This window comes from Podarcis vaucheri (assembly GCF_965113315.1).
Source record: "Podarcis vaucheri genome assembly, chromosome: W".
NCBI classification, from domain to species: Eukaryota; Metazoa; Chordata; class Lepidosauria; order Squamata; family Lacertidae; genus Podarcis; species Podarcis vaucheri.
In genome coordinates this window covers 12,853,924-12,871,348 of record NC_138757.1, presented here as the reverse complement: position 1 = coordinate 12,871,348, position 17,425 = coordinate 12,853,924, and the positions used below count along the sequence as shown (strand labels likewise).

Sequence of the window (17,425 nt, the reverse complement as noted above, 5' to 3'; positions counted from 1 at the left end):
AAGCTCCGTCACGGGCACCCCGCCATACTCGCTCTAGCCGTCTGAGGTCCCGCTTCATTTTCCGAAGCTCCTCGGTAAACCAGGGAGCCCGGTTTCTGCGGGGTCGCAGAGGGCGCCTAGGTGCGATCTCATCGATGGCTGCCAGGAGCTGGATATTCCAGCCCTCAACAAGCTCAGTCAATGAGTCACCAGGGGGAGCAAGGTCCCGCAAGGCCTGACGGAATCTATCAGGGTACATCAGCCTCCGCGGGCGAGCCCAAATTGGCTCGCCACCTAAGCAGGGTGGGGGTGGAAAATCAATCCTGGCTTTCAGTGCGTAGTGATCAGACCATGGCACCTTCATCGAGGGAGACATGATCACATCTATACCGGCGCCAAAGATCAAATCCAGCGTGTGGCCTGCTTGATGTGTGGGGCCCGAAACAAACTGGGAGAGCCCTAGTGTCGCCATGGAAGACACCAGGTCCAGAGCCTGTGAGGAGGGAGTGGCATCAGCATGGATGTTGAAGTCCCCCAGTACCAATAGGTTGGGGAACTCCAAGGCCCAGCCGGCCACCGCTTCCAGCAGGCCTGACAGGGTGGCTGCTGGTGCGCTAGGTGGCCGGTACACCAGCCAGACAGCCAAGCTCACCTCGGAGCCCCACACTAGGCCAACACATTCAATGCCGGGGATCGATGGCGATGGTAGAGCCCTGAAAGAACAGTCTTCTCGGATTAATAATGCCACCCCTCCCCCCCGGCCCACAGTCCGCGACTGGTGGAGGACAGAGAAACCCGGGGGCGCCATCTCTCGTAAGGTAACAGTTTCCCCTTCGCGCACCCAGGTCTCCGTCACACAAGCCAGGTCAGCCCCCTGCGAGGTGAAGAAGTCTCGCAGGGTGGCGGTTTTTTTGCCTATAGACCTGGCATTGCACAACACCAGTGACGGAGGTGAGTAATCCTTGCTCACCCTACCTTCGTCCCTCAGGATGGGGCGCAGATTGGAAGGGGTACGAGCATATCCATATCTCGATCCCCTTCGCCTGTAACATCTGCCCCCACTGCCATACCTCCCTCGCCCCACTACGGTAGCAATCCCAAGCCTCAAACCAACCTCCATTTACAGAATAGAAAACCTAGGGTCGCACCACAGCCTCAGCAAGAATTGGGTGGCCCCCCGGACTTGGCTACCAGTCCCCGGGGGTCTGGCAGAGTTTCCCAACTTATTTAAAGGACTATGTTGTTGGACATGTATCACTGTATGTGAAATGTAACCGATATGCTTTTGTGCCTAATTGAACCATTACGTGTAGTGCTGTATATAAGGAAACTATTACGATTGTAACTAACGCCTTATCTCGGTGGGGAGGGGTGTTATGTACTGAAGTTCTCACCCTGGGCCAGCAGGGGGATACTGTAGATAGTTATGCAAATGAAGGATCGAAAGTGACGTTCAGTGATTGGATAGTTTGTATGCAAATGAAGGATCGAAAGTGACGTTCAGTGATTGGATAGTTTTAGAAAGTTGCAACAGTTACATTGTTCTGGAGCTCTATATAAGCAGGCTGACTGAGTTCTTCAGGCCAATTCTGTTCTGCCTCTGAATAAACAAGAGCTGTTTGAAGAATCACTGTGTAGTCTGATATGTTCACCCACAACTTAACACCCACACCATTTTTTGGACACAGCCCAGGAGGAAGGAGCGGGACCACTGTATAACAGTGCCCCCTGCTCTAGATGGCCCAGAAGGATGTCATTGCTTCTGGAAAAAAACCTCAATTTGCAACAGATCCCAACAGTTTCTCCATCAACTGCACATCTCCATGACCCACCTGAAAATGCATGCATTACAAAATACATACCCACAGGTCACATTCCAGCCTATTTTGCTTCATTAGCCTTAACCAACTTAGTGCCCTCCAGAAGTTTAGGACTACAACTCACATCAGTCCCAACTCTGTGATAGACTTCCTCAGCATAAGGCAGCTTCCTATTTATGTAGAGCCACAAATACTGGACTGCTACATTATTTTGTAGAAGAAAGGACTATAGCTCACCCAACCTGGGAGAACTGTTGTTGGTCAGCGCAGACAGTACAGTGGTACCTCGGGTTAAGAACTTAATTTGTTCTGGAGGTCGGTTCTTAACCTGAAACTGTTCTTAACCTGAAGCACCACTTTAGCTAATGGGGCCTCCCGCTGCCACCGCACGATTTCTGTTCTCATCCTGAAGCAAAGATCTCAACCCGAGGTACTATTTCTGGGTTAGCTTAGTCTGTAACCTGAAGCGTCTGTAACCTGAAGCGTTTGTAACCCAAGGTACCACTGTACTGAGCTAGATGGAGTAATAGTCCGACTCAGTACATGACAGTATCTTACTCAAACCATCCCTTTTAGATCTGGAACCTTATTTCTGAAGATGGTCCTCATCATTTCATGGAGAGCTGGAAGAGTGAAACCCTGGAGAGCCACTGCCAGTCAGTGCGGGTCACACTAAGCTAGATGGACCAATGGACCAGCTTTCTGACTTGCTATGATGGGAATCATAAAGCCCAAAACCTTAGAAGCCAACAAGATTGAGAAAGGCTGATCTGAACTCGCCCAGAACTCAACATACGGGACTAAGGGGTGCATTACCCCCTGTTTAGAAGCCTTCCACCCGCATTCGTGCTGCATTACTCCGCGCGCCAATTCAGAAAAGTTTCAGCCTTTCTCCCGCCGTAGTAAACACACCAGTCACTGAAAGCACAAGCATGCATTTGAAAACTGAGAGAAGCCAGGCGCATCGCTCTCCTGCTCTGCAGTCACAAAATAAGTCTAAATAAATGGATCGATTATCTAACAAATAAATGTTTTATCTCAATATCTTTCTCAATACATGTAATCCTCTTGCAGACAGGCGGACATTTTTCCTTTTTCTCTTGCGAATGGTTCCTCCTTCATTGGCTACGTCCAACCCATGGGGCGGGAAAAACGTTTCCTCCTGATTCTACCGAAGCTCCTCCAACGTCCCATAATCCTTCGCTGCCTCCTCATAGGGTCTACCAATAGAGCGCCGAGCTGGTGACAAAGGGCCATGGGCTAGTTCCGCCTTCCTCTCCAGCCTCTCACGGCGCGCGAGAGCCACACATAGTGCGCTTTTGCGATTCCTGCAAGAGAAGCATACGCGGTGAGGTGAGCCACACGGGTTGCAGCGCCTTCTTTGCACGCGTGCCAACCCCTAAAAAGCCTTAAGGGGGTGGATCTCCGCTAACTGCTCACTGGCCTGCCCAACACAGGATGGGAGATCTCAAATGGAGTCGTTTGCCTTGCGCCTACACATGAGATGATCTTCCTGTGAGCGGCCAGCATGTGTTGGTTCGCACATGGCGTTCGACGAGTGTACAACCTCTGTACATAAGTTGGTTAGCTGCACGCTCCTACAGCTATTCATATTTTCAGTTTGTGAAACTGTTTACACATTAGTTGATCAGCACAACCTTTCACGCAAACCCTTGTGCGTGCGTAGAAGCAGCTCTCTTTAATGTGTAACCCTGCACACGTGTTGGTTGGAAAGTAAAATTTAGCTGGCTGATGTGATGTGTGGGGGCTGTTCACCTGTTATGTTAAACAGATGTACAATTTGGGGTGCCCATGTGTACAAATTAGTTAGTTCTGCTCTTGAACAACCATTCACATGTGATATTAAGGAGTGTACAATCTGTACCTGTGTACACAATAGCTTTACAAGCCAGCAGATGTCCATTTCCCCCCTCAAATGCCTGTACATGTATTGAGATGGCTTTCTGTGGAGTTTTATTTTCTTGACTTGTAAATATCAAGCCATCAGTCTCCTTCAGTTTATCCATGTCATTGATTAATTTTTCTCTCTCTTTAAGCAGAATGAAAAGCGAGTATGCAAACGTGGCCCCATGAGTTTTGTCCACTTTGGGTTGACTTAGCAGAAGCAGCCTCACACAGCATTCTGGGTAGAAGTTTTAAATGGAGGATGGTCAGAATGAACAAGACGTCTTTGACTTAGAGGCAAAATTCCCCCTGCGAGACCATCCTACGGTTTTATTTTAATTTTTGGTTTATTTACTTTTATTTTTTACCTTCACGAGACCTTGATCCCACAATGGCCACTTTAGTCAACAAAGACTCTTACCTGCAAAACTTGGCCAAGAAAATTTGCACCCAGGAAGCCCCCAAGCCACAAATAAGGAAATTTGGTACTGAAGCCTTATTTACCTAGGGATCCATTAGCCACGCCATCCCCTGGACCTCGGAGGGAACAAAAGTACCAGGAAAGCAAAAATCTTCTTTGGAGAAAAGAGTTTATTGAAAATCTGTGCACAGAGACAAGGTCTGTACTCAGAGACAACCAGCTGGATAGTTCCTGAAAATACACTGGCTGTAAAGCAAGTCACTTCAGCACACTTTCTTATACCCGCAGACTTCCCCAATTGGCTAGCAAATATTGCTTGCTAAACACAAAATATTGCCTGCTAGACATTCCTGTCTTTCTGCTAACCAAGCACTCCCTCCCCTCTCCTTCATACACGTGTCTCTTTTGCTAGTTAAGCATTTCCTTCGTATCTCTTCCTATTCTTGCATTAAGCAGAAGTAAAGCAGGAAACATCTTGCTAGTGGTTTTCTAGTTAACAGCAGTTTCTGGCTAGGCAGGAAGCGACCTTCTGACCTGTAGCTAGCATCAGCAGTTTCAAATAGCTGGTTAGGCAGGAAATGGACTTTTGCCCTGCCAGCCAAATTTAGCACAGTCACTGGCGGCGTGCTAACTGTCTGGCCAAAATTTGCAGAAGTTGCAGAAGTAAGATTTCTTAGGTACGGAATACAAAGCACAGAAAATATTGAGAGAAACCTTTCCCATCTCCCTTTACTTTTGGTGCAGAAACGTGTAGTTAATATGAAGATTAACCCTTCACTCCATCCTCTTCTTATGAACAATCTATTACTTAGATTCGTTCTGGGGTAGGGGTCTATATTCTCTCATTACAGCAATCACGCGAGGTCCCATCATGCGAGACATCATCTTTCTCATCATATTCTGCAAGCATTGCATCAAGCAGGGAATACAAAAGCAAAGAAGCAATAGAAGCATTATTGGGCCTATTCTTCCCACAAATACGATACCGTTCATGCCAACAGAAATACGAGAGCATCCATATGACAAGGGCGGTACATATTACTCCTACCCACCAAACCCAATATCTCCATGGTTCCTCCCACCAATATTCAGGGGGTGTGCTCATTGTTGAAGAGCCCACTGATATTTGTGCCCGACTACCTGTTGAGCCTCAAGGATGAGAGCCCACCGGTGAGCTGATGCTCCCACTATGTGGGTCAATTTTTCTACTAGCCCTGTTGGGTGGATTGAACTCTCGTGCTGCCTCCCTAGTGACCAGAACATATGGAAGCTGAAATCCTGGGGTGGCAATTCTTACTGGCACTTGTTTAGTAATTTCAATGCACACCTGGCTAAGGCTCCCACCCCTGCAATACTTGCATTAAGATAGGTTCTGTCCCATCTATCACCTGGGTTAAGAGTAGGACCTGGTCTATCAAATGAGGTTGGTACAGTGCTCTACCTTCCGGATAACAGTTGACTACCCTCCCACAACAGCAAGAGCGGTACAGAACTAGATAGATTTCGATCGTCTCTGCAGCTTCCCGTAAGAGTACTGTCCACGCGTGCTGGTCAGTGGTGTGGGAGAGGAGCCACAACGGGGTAGTGGGGTGTCTCAATACGATAATCTCATAAAACCCCAGTTTCCAATAGCCAAGGAGCACGCCATCTCTTACCACCGGCAAGACGAACCAGTCATAGCAGAGGCCAGCAGGCCAATAAGGGCGGTATGGTTCGGTAGGGTCAGGGCAATAAGACATAGAGCAAGTCAATAAAGAATATAAGAGAGAAAAGAAAAAGTCTTTGTAACTGTCCTTGTGATGATTAGTCGTTGCTCGTGGCCTAACGCTTTTTCCTGGTAGCGTCAGACACAAGGTGATGATCAACTTCAGAGGGTCAGCAGGATTTCTTTTGCAAGTCCTGACACCCTTCTTCAGATGCGTGTGATGTACCCAGGGGATCACCTCGATTACTTTCACTGCAGTTGGGGATGAGGGGGTCGCCAGACGCTGTCACTCAGAGGAACTGGTGAACCGGCTCAGCGAGACTGCCGCGGGACTGCAGGTGTACGCTCGGGGGAATACCTGGAAAGAAAGCAAACACACACAACAAACACAGGGATTGCACTTGTTCTTGGGTGATGTGATCTCCCATCTGCCCCAAACTGGCGGGGATGCCTCGGACGAAAGGGGTTGGCCTGCCATATAGAAGTTCACAGGGTGATAGCTCTCAGTCTCTTGGTTGGCGCACAGGGCACATATTGGGATATAGAATATTCTCCCAAGGTGTGCTTTAGCAGCTGGGCCTCCCAAATGGGTGGACTCGTGGTAATTCTTTACAATTGTGCTGGCCAGATGTTGGGGCACAAAAACATGGCTGTCTGGTCCTTCCTGGAGCGTTGCTCCTTTTTGGCTGGTCCACTGCTGTTCATCAAGGGTGTAACGTGGTTCCACATCATCTGGAGTGAGTTCTGGTACCAATATCAAAAGTTCTGGTGGTGCCTCTAAATTGGCTGGAGAACAAATGTCTACGTTGGGGGCGCTGCCTGCGGGCGCCCCTCCCATCCAATTCTTCACCGTGCGTAGAGATATCAGCCTCTGGAGTGATATCAGCAAGGCAGTCGTCACTGGAGGGGATCCTCAGGATGCTGAGACACAGTCCAATCTGAAACAGCTTTCTTCACTTGAATGTGGTGGACCCAAGGAGTGATGCCAGCGACCTTCACAGCTGTGGGTGTGGAGAGCAGATGGGCCCTTCCAGCACGGTTGCAGTGGTGCCTGGGACCAGTCTTATCCACACCTCGTCACTTGGCTCAAACTGGTCACGCAAGGAGTTCGGGCCTGGGTCCACCTGTTGAGCTTGAACAGAGATAGGTGAAAGCATGCGCACATAAGGAACCGGTCTTCCAAACATCACTTCAAAAGGGTGACAAGTGAATACGTTTCAATGGGAGGCTACAGACTCTAAGCAAAGCCAAGGGCAACATGGACACCCAATTAGACCCTGTTTCTTGGGTCAATGGTTTTTCAAAGTCCTGTTCATCCTTTTCACTTTTCCAGAACTTTGGGGCCTATATGCGGTACCCACCATCTTCCTTCTTCACTGGCAACAGTGGGGTGTTTCACTGTGATTGGCATTGTTTCAAGATTCCATGTTGAAGCAATCGCTTCAAATGCACCCACATTCCTTCAGCTGCCTGTTGTGGGATGGGGTATTGGTTTTTATCCTCCTGCCCATAATCCAGGGTCAACATCATGAAGCAGGCTAACAGGGAGGATTCCCTCCTCTTCTTTTACCATCATCAAGCGCCAATTGTCTCTCAGGGGCATTTCTAAAGAAAACTCTCCTGCTGGTCCAATTGTTACCATTACTTCCCCCATTGGTTGGAAGGAAATCTGGGCTTGTAATTTTGTTAACAAGTCTTGGCCCAAGAGAGGAATGGGACACTCTGGTATATACAAAAATTTGTGCTGGACTACTTGGCCACCTAAACAGCAGGTAACAGACTGCATTGTGGGTTTTGTTACAAGCACAGGTAAGGCTGAGTGGGCGGCTCCCTTGTTCTCCTTCTCCTACCTGTAATAAGGTAGCTGGGTTAAGGGCTATGGTAATAACAGCATCTGGCACTTCCTCATTTTGATAGGAAATAGGTGCCTTTCATGTCAAGCAAGGCTGGGACACAGTGGTTTTATTATCCCTACAGCTGCCGCCCCTCTTTAGGAGGCTTGGCTTACATTCTACCTATCAGAGTTACCATAATAAAACCACAATACATGCAATTATAATCAATAATATTTTTCTTAACCATAATCCATTAGGCAACCAAGAAAATAACCAATCTCATGGATCAAAACCTTCAGGCAGATCCAAAGGATTATGGGTTATCATTTGTTCCATATCAGTTATATACATACAACAATGAGAATGAATTAAGGCACAAATTCCACCTTTAGAGGCAAAGATTACATTTAAAGCATAAAAAGTTTATAAAACAACTTCTCTTATTTCTGACATTTCTGTGTTAATAATTTTTAAAGCCAAGATAATAGAATTAAACAAGGCTTCGGTCGAATTTGCCAGTCTATCCAAATCACAATAATTCATCCCTCATAGTGGTAACATTAAGACAACAAGAAGATCCATTAACATACTCATATGTCCAATTACAATATGGATAATGACCTAAAAATATACTTCTATTATGATTAAAATAAAAACAAAGAAACGCTATTTCAAGAAGCGATAAAGACATAGGAGGTGAACTTGTACGATTGTCCTTCATATTATTGCTAATCTTATATGAAGCATTTACTGGATTGCTAAAATATCACCACCAGAGGAAAGGTTCAAAGCTTTGAGAAGTTTTCTTTTAAAATCATTTTTCTCAGCAGCTAAAAGGCACCAGCCAAGCATATTCTGCTTGCTATAGCTAAAAAGATTTGGCCAAACCACCCTGCAGAAATTAATCATCATCAAAGGTGGGGTTATAAGTTTTAAAAATCCCTTCAAACAGCCTTATGATCTTTGCTGGATTTTCCTCAAAGGATTGAAGGGGTACAGTTAGGGTTACCCCAGAAAGCCCTAAAAACTGTTTGTGAATTCCCCCCACACCAGCCAGCATTTTAAAAACTGCATTTTCCTCTAAGACAAAATGCATGAGCTAAGCAGTCCTCTCTGTAACAAAAAAACGCTGTAACAAACTCAGAGCTGAAAACAGTAAAGCTTTTCGCTTCCCAGATCCAAAATAACCCTGTCCTTGTACATTGATTTGCAACATACTTCCGGGAACAGAGTCAGAGAACGAAAAGCAACATTTCTATATAAGAATCTGTGAAGGGGGAGAGGAAAAAGGGGTTTGAAAAAAAGGATAAAACCTGCTTGTAAAATGTCTTTTGTGAACTGAATCACACAGGTGCCTCTGCTTGTCCAGCTGGGACAGGGGCTGGTGGATCATAAACCCTCTGAAGGGGCATTACTCCGGCTGCCTGATCCTTCCTGGTTTTCTCATACTGTCTGTGAGACATAACTTTCTTCGCCGCCTGTCCCCACTTCCTCTTTTCAGGGGTGTAGCATTTCTGTTGCCTCAACTAACAAGGGACTCACATCCAACTTCTCCCTCAAATGGCTTTACAAACTCCTTTAGTCTCTTTTTCTGTTTTTCTGTCCACATTTTCTTTCCTTGATTCATATCATCTAGTATCTTCCTAAACTCTTCGTCATCTTCCTCTTCTCCTCCTCCCCCTACACCAGCACCTCCCTGTGCTTCTTGATTTTGGCCTGGGGGGGGTTGTTGGAGGGGCTGTTGGTGGCTTAATCACTCCCATCTTCTCATCTTCTGGGTCTTCTAACACCAGAAGCTTCACTGTACCAATCCTGTTCTGTGTGTTGCTGTCACAGCAAGACTTTAGCCATGGCAGATTCTTTTCTACATTGGTCTTCCATGTAGAGATATAGGGGATCTGGTCTGGGTGGACATTTAATATATTTTGCCACAGGGGGTTGATTCGCCACAGGGGGTTGATTAATTGCAAATCAAAGCCACGCAGTTCCCTGGGTCGGCAAGTCCACCTCACATAAAGTTCTGAGTCTCTGTTTTTCCAATTTGAATCCCCAAATCATCACTCCTCGTGGCCGCTTTTCAGCCATTTAAAAAACATTCCAAAGGAATACATTGGCTCGCTCCAGACCCTATCCCTCAGATACTCCGCTCCTAACCGGGCCTCAAAACTCTCTCACACTCCACATGCTACACATTGTCAGAAAATGCACAACCTTACAATCGCTCGGCCAAGGGGACACTAAGCCTTGGCCCACACTTGACAATTCAGTCACTAGAGTATCTGACATGCAACATACAACATACAAAACACATCAATATAACACACTAAACACACCAAAATAACTCCAGCATGCAATACACCAAAATAATTCTGACATGCAACATGCCAAAAAAAAAAAAACACACACAATTCCCTCTGCCCCATTCCCTTTCCCAAACCTTACCAATTCCTTTCCTGGTGGCACTCTTACTGCTACCAGCAGTCCCCTTTTATTCCTGGTGGCTGGCACCCTACTGCGCAACCAATCCCCTTATTCCTGGTGGCATCTTACTGCCGGGCACTGTATTGCCACGCCCAGGTGAGGCTGATCAGGCCTCTCGCCCTTTCCATCGGGCCCCTAGCCCTTTCCTTCGGGCTTACCTTTTTCCGCTGCGGACCTGTCCCCTCGGCGCCGTCCTGTCCTCTTGTTCTCCCTCAACTAGATGTCTCCACTCCAGAACAGTGTGGCTGGCTCCCCCCACGAAACAGGTGGGGTGCGCACGGGAGCCTGCAAACGCTGCTGAGTTGTTCATCTTGGTTGAGCCTGGCCCTCCGGTCCATATTGGGGAGGGGGCTTATCCCGGACGAGCCCCCAGAGAGATGAAGCCTTATTTACCTAGGGATCCATTAGCCACGCCATCCCCTGGACCTCGGAGGGAACAAAAGTACCAGGAAAGCAAAAATCTTCTTTGGAGAAAAGAGTTTATTGAAAATCTGTGCACAGAGACAAGGTCTGTACTCAGAGACAACCAGCTGGATAGTTCCTGAAAATACACTGGCTGTAAAGCAAGTCACTTCAGCACACTTTCTTATACCCGCAGACTTCCCCAATTGGCTAGCAAATATTACTTGCTAAACACAAAATATTGCCTGCTAGACATTCCTGTCTTTCTGCTAACCAAGCACTCCCTCCCCTCTCCTTCATACACGTGTCTCTTTTGCTAGTTAAGCATTTCCTTCGTATCTCTTCCTATTCTTGCATTAAGCAGAAGTAAAGCAGGAAACATCTTGCTAGTGGTTTTCTAGTTAACAGCAGTTTCTGGCTAGGCAGGAAGCGACCTTCTGACCTGTAGCTAGCATCAGCAGTTTCAAATAGCTGGTTAGGCAGGAAATGGACTTTTGCCCTGCCAGCCAAATTTAGCACAGTCACTGGCGGCGTGCTAACTGTCTGGCCAAAATTTGCAGAAGTTGCAGAAGTAAGATTTCTTAGGTACGGAATACAAAGCACAGAAAATATTGAGAGAAACCTTTCCCATCTCCCTTTACTTTTGGTGCAGAAACGTGTAGTTAATATGAAGATTAACCCTTCAGTACAATTATCTGATGCTGTCATTTACCGTACTTCTTTAGACCAGGGTTTTTTGTAGTAGTGCAGCCTCCTTGGTTATTGTAATTATTTTCATTTCTTTATTTCACAGGATTTATATACTGCTTGCAATGAAACCTCAAAGTGGTGGTACTTAATGTTTTCCCTTATTTTAACCACAGCTCATTTTAGATTATAATCTGCTCAGGAAAGGGTCCTGATGCCACAATGGAATGGCAGTAGTGTGTTTTGAAAATGCAACTTCAAAAAATTCAGTTGTCTTGTCTTGGTGCTTCCTGCAGACCTCCAGAAGTTGCTGGACTACAACTCCCATCATACCTGATCAGCCATACTGGCTAAGGTTGATGGGAGTTGGAGTCCAGCAACATCTGGAGGGCCTTCTAACATGTATGTTCTTAGGCATTTATTCCTTGCAGAAATGTTTGCACAGCATCTTGTCAACCAGATTGCAAAATATTTTCCTCTCTTTGTTTAATGAAGTATTGTGTCTCTGCCTTCAAACATTCCCAGGAACTGGACTGGGAGACAGCAGCAGCAGCAGCAGCAGCAGCAGCAGCAGCAGAAGAAGAAGAAGAAGAAGAAGAAGAAGAAGAAGAAGAAACAGAAGAAGAAACAGAAGAAGCTGAAGATGCAAGGCAAGATAGTGGGCACCCCTCTGGGCAAGCAGACAGCACCTGGGGGCAACCAAGCACCACCAGCCAAGCCAACAAATGCCAGTATTCAGAAATCTAGCCTAGTTATCCATCCTGCACCCAGTTCCAGTGGATCTCAGACTACTGGGGGGAAATGGGACAGAAGCCAAAACGATGTTGCAGGTGAGAGTGTTTCTACAGCCAGTCAGTTATGCTACTGGGCTGGGTTCTCACATAACTCTAAGCAATGGTTTAGTAACCCATATTTTAGCATTATGTGTGAACCAGGCCACTGAGTTTAGCTGAGTTGAGTTTAGCAGCAATTTGGGATGGGACACAGGTCACATGCTTTCTCCTGTTTTCCTTTACAGGTGGTGACAAGAGCACAGCCGGCTCATTTTCAGCCATGAATCTCTTGCAGCAGAGACTGCACGAGAAGATCCAAGAAATCTCTGGCCAGGTAAGAGCAGCACCCTCCTTTAAAAAACAGTTGTCAAGATGTGGAGAAAGCCTGGAGAATCCAAAGCCAATTTTTGGTTGTAGGCATATGCCAATTTAATTTGGGAGCAAGCCTTGTTTAGGGCAATGGAACTTGCTCCTGATTAAACACCCACAGAATTGATGTGTGGTGGAAATATTCCTATGCCTCTAGTATTCTGGTTCCAGTTGATATCATACTGGCTTCTGCTCTACCTTGATTTGAACTAAAACAGTTCACCCATTTTTGGAGGCCAGATTTTGGAGGATGTGATGGAGGGTGGTTGATGTATAATAGGGGTGGGAAACCTATGGCTCTCTGGATGTTGAACAGCTAGCTCCCATCAGCCCCAGCCAGCATTTCCAGTGGTTATGGATGGTTAGAAACATCTGAAGGGCTACAGGTTCCCCATCCTAAGTTCATAAATATAACACACTCTTCGGTCAGGCCTGTTTGTGCTTTGAGATTCTGTTCAAACATAGCATGGGTGAGAAATATTTGGATGAAAAACATCAGCTTTTTAATAATCTTAGCTTTAATGTTTTCACTCTAAAAAGCAAGTTTCTAGATCACATGGCTGAAAATCTAAGCTTATAATACTAAGCAATGCATTCTAAGCTCTCAGTGTCCTATGCACCTAACCCCTCCCTACGAGAAAGATAGGCAGTGATCCTAAGGATAAGCATGAGCCTAAGTATGCAAATGAAGAACCTTTCTGTTGGTTCAAGAAGAGAGAGAAAAAGGTATACAAAAACGAGAATTCCTGGGTACCATGATCCAAGTTTGGGGCAAGTACTCTTTGGCAAGAGAACACCAGCAGAGGTTTGAAATAGCAAAATACACAACAAAGTAAAGTATGGAAATAAAGGTATTTAGACTTTTAAAATATGCCACTTAAAGTGAGTTCCAAAGTTTCCCTCTTTCAGTAGCTTAGGAAAAGAACACATTTGGCAAATTAAAAAGTTTACTTACAAGCTCCCCAAATGTCAGATTCATGTGCTTTTCCATACAGCATTCAGAAAAAGCTGCACAGACAGTAAAATGTGGCTTAATTACAGTGGTGCAAGTTCCTAAATCATTGGTATAGGAACTGAAGAGTGACTTGTGAAAGCTGAGCAACCACCACATCCTCTTACATCTGAGCTGCTCAGGTAAACTGGGAGAGAACAAAGCCTTGATTATCCAGTCTCTCCCAAAGTGAGCTAAGCACATTGATTATATGAAGCTAGTTATCCCACAGTTCCAATAACTTTTGCAGTATTTAGGGTTTTTCTGTAAACATGTGTAATATATAGATTCTCTCTCTCTCTCTCTCTCCGTGTGTGTGTGTGCGTGTTTTGAAACTGAGATAGATCCCAACACTGTTTAGTTAATAAATAGTGACAATTCTACTCGGGATGGAAAAAATTTAAGAGATGTGACATATACAAATTATTCCTTTAAAGATTACTACTACTATTATTATTATTAGCTACATAGAAATTAGCAGAGCGGTTCTATAATACTGTCTTCAGAGTATGTCCCACTGAGTTCAATGAGGCCTACTCTTGGGTAAGTAGGTTCAGAATTGCAGCCTAAATTTTGTTTTCCAGATTAAGTCCACAGGGTACCAGGGTCTTGAGGCTGTGTATCCTCCTGCTATTAAGATGGATTTTATGGTTGTTCTGTAGGAATAAGTTGGACAGGTTGAAGCAGTTTCCATTTGGGGGGTCAATAGTGATTTCTAAATCATGCATAAAAGTCTTTTGTCCCCCCCCCCTAATATTCTGATTGTGGCATCCAGTAATGTATAATTATATTGTTAGTCTTCCAGCTGAAATTCTCTTGAAGGAAATAATCCTTGCCGGCTTTCCTGCTTTTAAATGTAATGTTGAAGATAATACAGTGACCAGATTTACAATAATATATATGTTAGTGGTCTATTCTAGGTACTGTCTTTTTAGCTTAAAAAGTTCACTTTGCTCTTTTGAACGATTCCTCTTTCTTTTCAACTTGCTGTTTCTTAACAGGGAAACAGCGAAGAGTTGACCCCAGCAGTGTTGGAGAAGAGGCAACAAAGGAAATATGAGGAGAGAAAGAAACACCGGAGAAAAGAGTTGAGGATGAAAGAAAAAATGGAGAAGAAGGAGGCAGAGGAGGCTTCCGCAGCCATTTCAGAGCCCCAGGCCCCAAAGAATGACACCAAGGCCGAGACTGTCTTCAATAAGGTCGAAGTCCATGAGGAAGGGCTTAGGCAAAGTGGAAAAGAGGAAGGCACTGAAAGGCAACATTACTCCACTGACAGGGAAGAATTACAAGCAACTCCTGAGCAGATTGGAATCTCAGAAGAGTAAGCTGAAAAATCTGAAAGACAAGGATGAGGCGAAAGCCAAGGAGCTGGAAGTAAAGATGAAGTGGACAAATGTCCTGTACAAGGCAGAAGGGGTCAAAATCTGCGATGATGAGGACTGGCCTGAAGCGGAAGGAGAAGCACAAAGCCCAGCGCCAGAGGCAGTGGGAGAAGTGGACTGAAAACGTAGTGAATAAAAGGCAGCAGCAGCAAGACAAGTGCCGCAAGAACCTCCAGAATAAAAAGATGGCCAAGGGGGAGAGGAAGAAAGCCAAGGCTCGCAAAAAGGGTCACATCCTGCCGGAGGACCTGGACAAAGCCAAATTTAAATGAATCAGGCTAGTGGACCATTGGAACCCACTCCAAGGCAGGTACTCACAGGGCTCATTAATAAAAACTATTTTGTAGTGGAACCTCTATAATTTTTTATATCTAAATCTCCTTGGTTGTGAGATGACTTGGAGTCATCAGGCTGTGCAACTAGACCAAGAAGAGGAAGCTCCTGCACTTGAGATGCAAAAGAGATATATTTCCACAAGACTGTTTCTGTGGTCATACAACCCTTAGCTATGCCAGTTGATCAAGTGGATCTTTTCACCCCTCTCCCTGAGTCAAGATAAGAGAACCTTCAGTCTGGGTGCTAAATGTGGCCTTCAAAACCTATCTTCCAGGCCCCCTGGCACAGCTTAACACCATCCTTGAATATTTTCTACCTCTAACTGTGGTATAATGTCTTTTTCCCCCTTGGGTAAAATGTGTATTCATTGCTCCCCTCCATTTTTGCTTTTGCCCTGCCCATCAACTGGCATGCAGCCCCTTGAAAATTTCCCAGAAGGGAACACAGCCCTAAGGCTGACAAATGTATTTTTTGTGAAGAAATTTCACAAAATCTCATCAACAGGAGCTCAGGAAGGAAGCAAATGAATTTAATATCATAACAATAATGGGATAAATTAAAAGAAAAATGGGAGTATTTTTAATTACTTTATATTAGCGCAACACAAAAATACATAAAAATACTATGTATTAGTTCTCGAAGCTACAAACATGAGTCTGACCAAACTGCGGGAGGCAGTGGAAGACAGGAGTGCCTGGCGTGCTCTGGTCCTTGGGGTCACGAAGAGTTGGACACGACTAAACGACTAAACAACAACAACATGTTTACATATAATTTCCAGAAGATAAAGAACAAATATTTACAGCTGTTTGCAGAGATGCACAAAAGTTGAATGTTATCATGAAAATACTAATTCCAGAAGTTAATAAACAATACCACTTTTCCATAAACCAGTCAATTTGAGATTTATAATAGCTTTTTTGTGAAATAAGTTTGTGCAGTCCTTTTTGTGGTGGTTCCAGAGTTTTCAGGTATGAGGCAATACACATAGCTTCAGTTAGTAAGTTTAATACTGTTTGCAAGTCCTGTGTCTTTTATTTCATTTTCATTTCAACTTTTCAGTAATGTATAAGATTTATTTTTTCATCTGTAGTTAGATGTTAATCTGTTAAATAACCAAAATACTGTTCCAAAATGGCTTATATTAGAACAGACCCCAAAAGTGGGCATAAGATCAACTTGGGAGGTGTGGTATCTCCAACATATATCTGATGACTTTATAGTATTTAGCCTATGTAGTGTAGGAGATAAGTATTTTTTATTTAAATACGTATATATTTGAAATTTGCATTAATCCAAATTAGGTGGAAATGAATTATGAAAGGAAAACATAAAGCTGAAGGAGTGTCTTTTATTCGCAATTGACAAACACTGATTTAAGTGACTATTACTTAAAGGTTGGGGTAAACCCTTTTGTAAATAAAAATCCCCCTTTTATAGAGGCGTTTGGATTTGAGGAGGAGTTTGGATTTGATATCCCGCTTTATCAGTACCCGAAGGAGTCTCAAAGCGGCTAACATTCTCCTTTCCCTTCCTCCCCCACAACAAACACTCTGTGAGGTGAGTGGGGCTGAGAGACTCCAAAGAAGTGTGACTGGCCCAAGGTCACCCAGCAGCTGCATGTGGAGGAGTGAGGAATCAAACCTAGTTCACCAGATTACGAGTCCACCACTCTTAACCACACTGGCTCTCCTATAGGGGATGGAGCAGCTCCCCTATGAGGAAAGGTTGCAGTGTTTGGAACTTCTTAGTCAAGAGAAAAAGCGAGTAGGGGGAGACGTTACTGAAGTACATAAAATTGTGCATGGAGGTAAAAAAGTGGGCAGAGAATATTTCTCAATCCCGTAACACTAGAAGTCATGGACATGAAGCTTAATGCTGGTGTTACAGGAAAAAACTGCTCCAAGCACCCGTATAGAGTCCCTAAGTGGGTTCCCTATCTGTAGGAGAAAATAACAGAGGCCAAGCAGAGAATATTGAGAAGCAAAGCAGCTAGTAAGCCTGATCTTTATTAAACTGTTGCAACAGGTTCAGGTAGGTAGCTGTGTTGGTCTGACGCAGTCAGGGAGGAAAAATTGTCCAGTAGCACCTTAGAGACCAACTAAGTTTGTTCTGGATATAAGCTTTCATGTACATGCACACTTCTTCAGATATCTGAAGACATCCTTCAAATATCCTGTCTTAAGGGCACATTTAAGATATAAATAGGGTATGAGCCTGTGACCTGTATTCAGGAATTCAGTAGTTATCATAACGTAAGAGTGGCCAGGATGCCCGGGTAATCCAATCAGGTAACCCAGCAGACAGGAAGAAACAACACACCCAGATTTCCACCCCTT

At 44.9% G+C, this 17,425-nt stretch overlaps 1 pseudogene across 1 annotated transcript; it reads left to right on the top strand.

Moving 5' to 3' along the window:
• Positions 1-3,098: 3,098 nt before the first annotated feature.
• Positions 3,099-15,693, top strand: LOC309523307 (surfeit locus protein 6-like; annotated as a pseudogene). Its single transcript, XR_014224656.1, has 5 exons — positions 3,099-3,152; positions 3,860-4,189; positions 11,761-12,065; positions 12,254-12,342; positions 14,370-15,693. The product of XR_014224656.1 is annotated as a surfeit locus protein 6-like (transcript).
• The last annotated feature ends 1,732 nt before the right edge of the window (positions 15,694-17,425 follow it).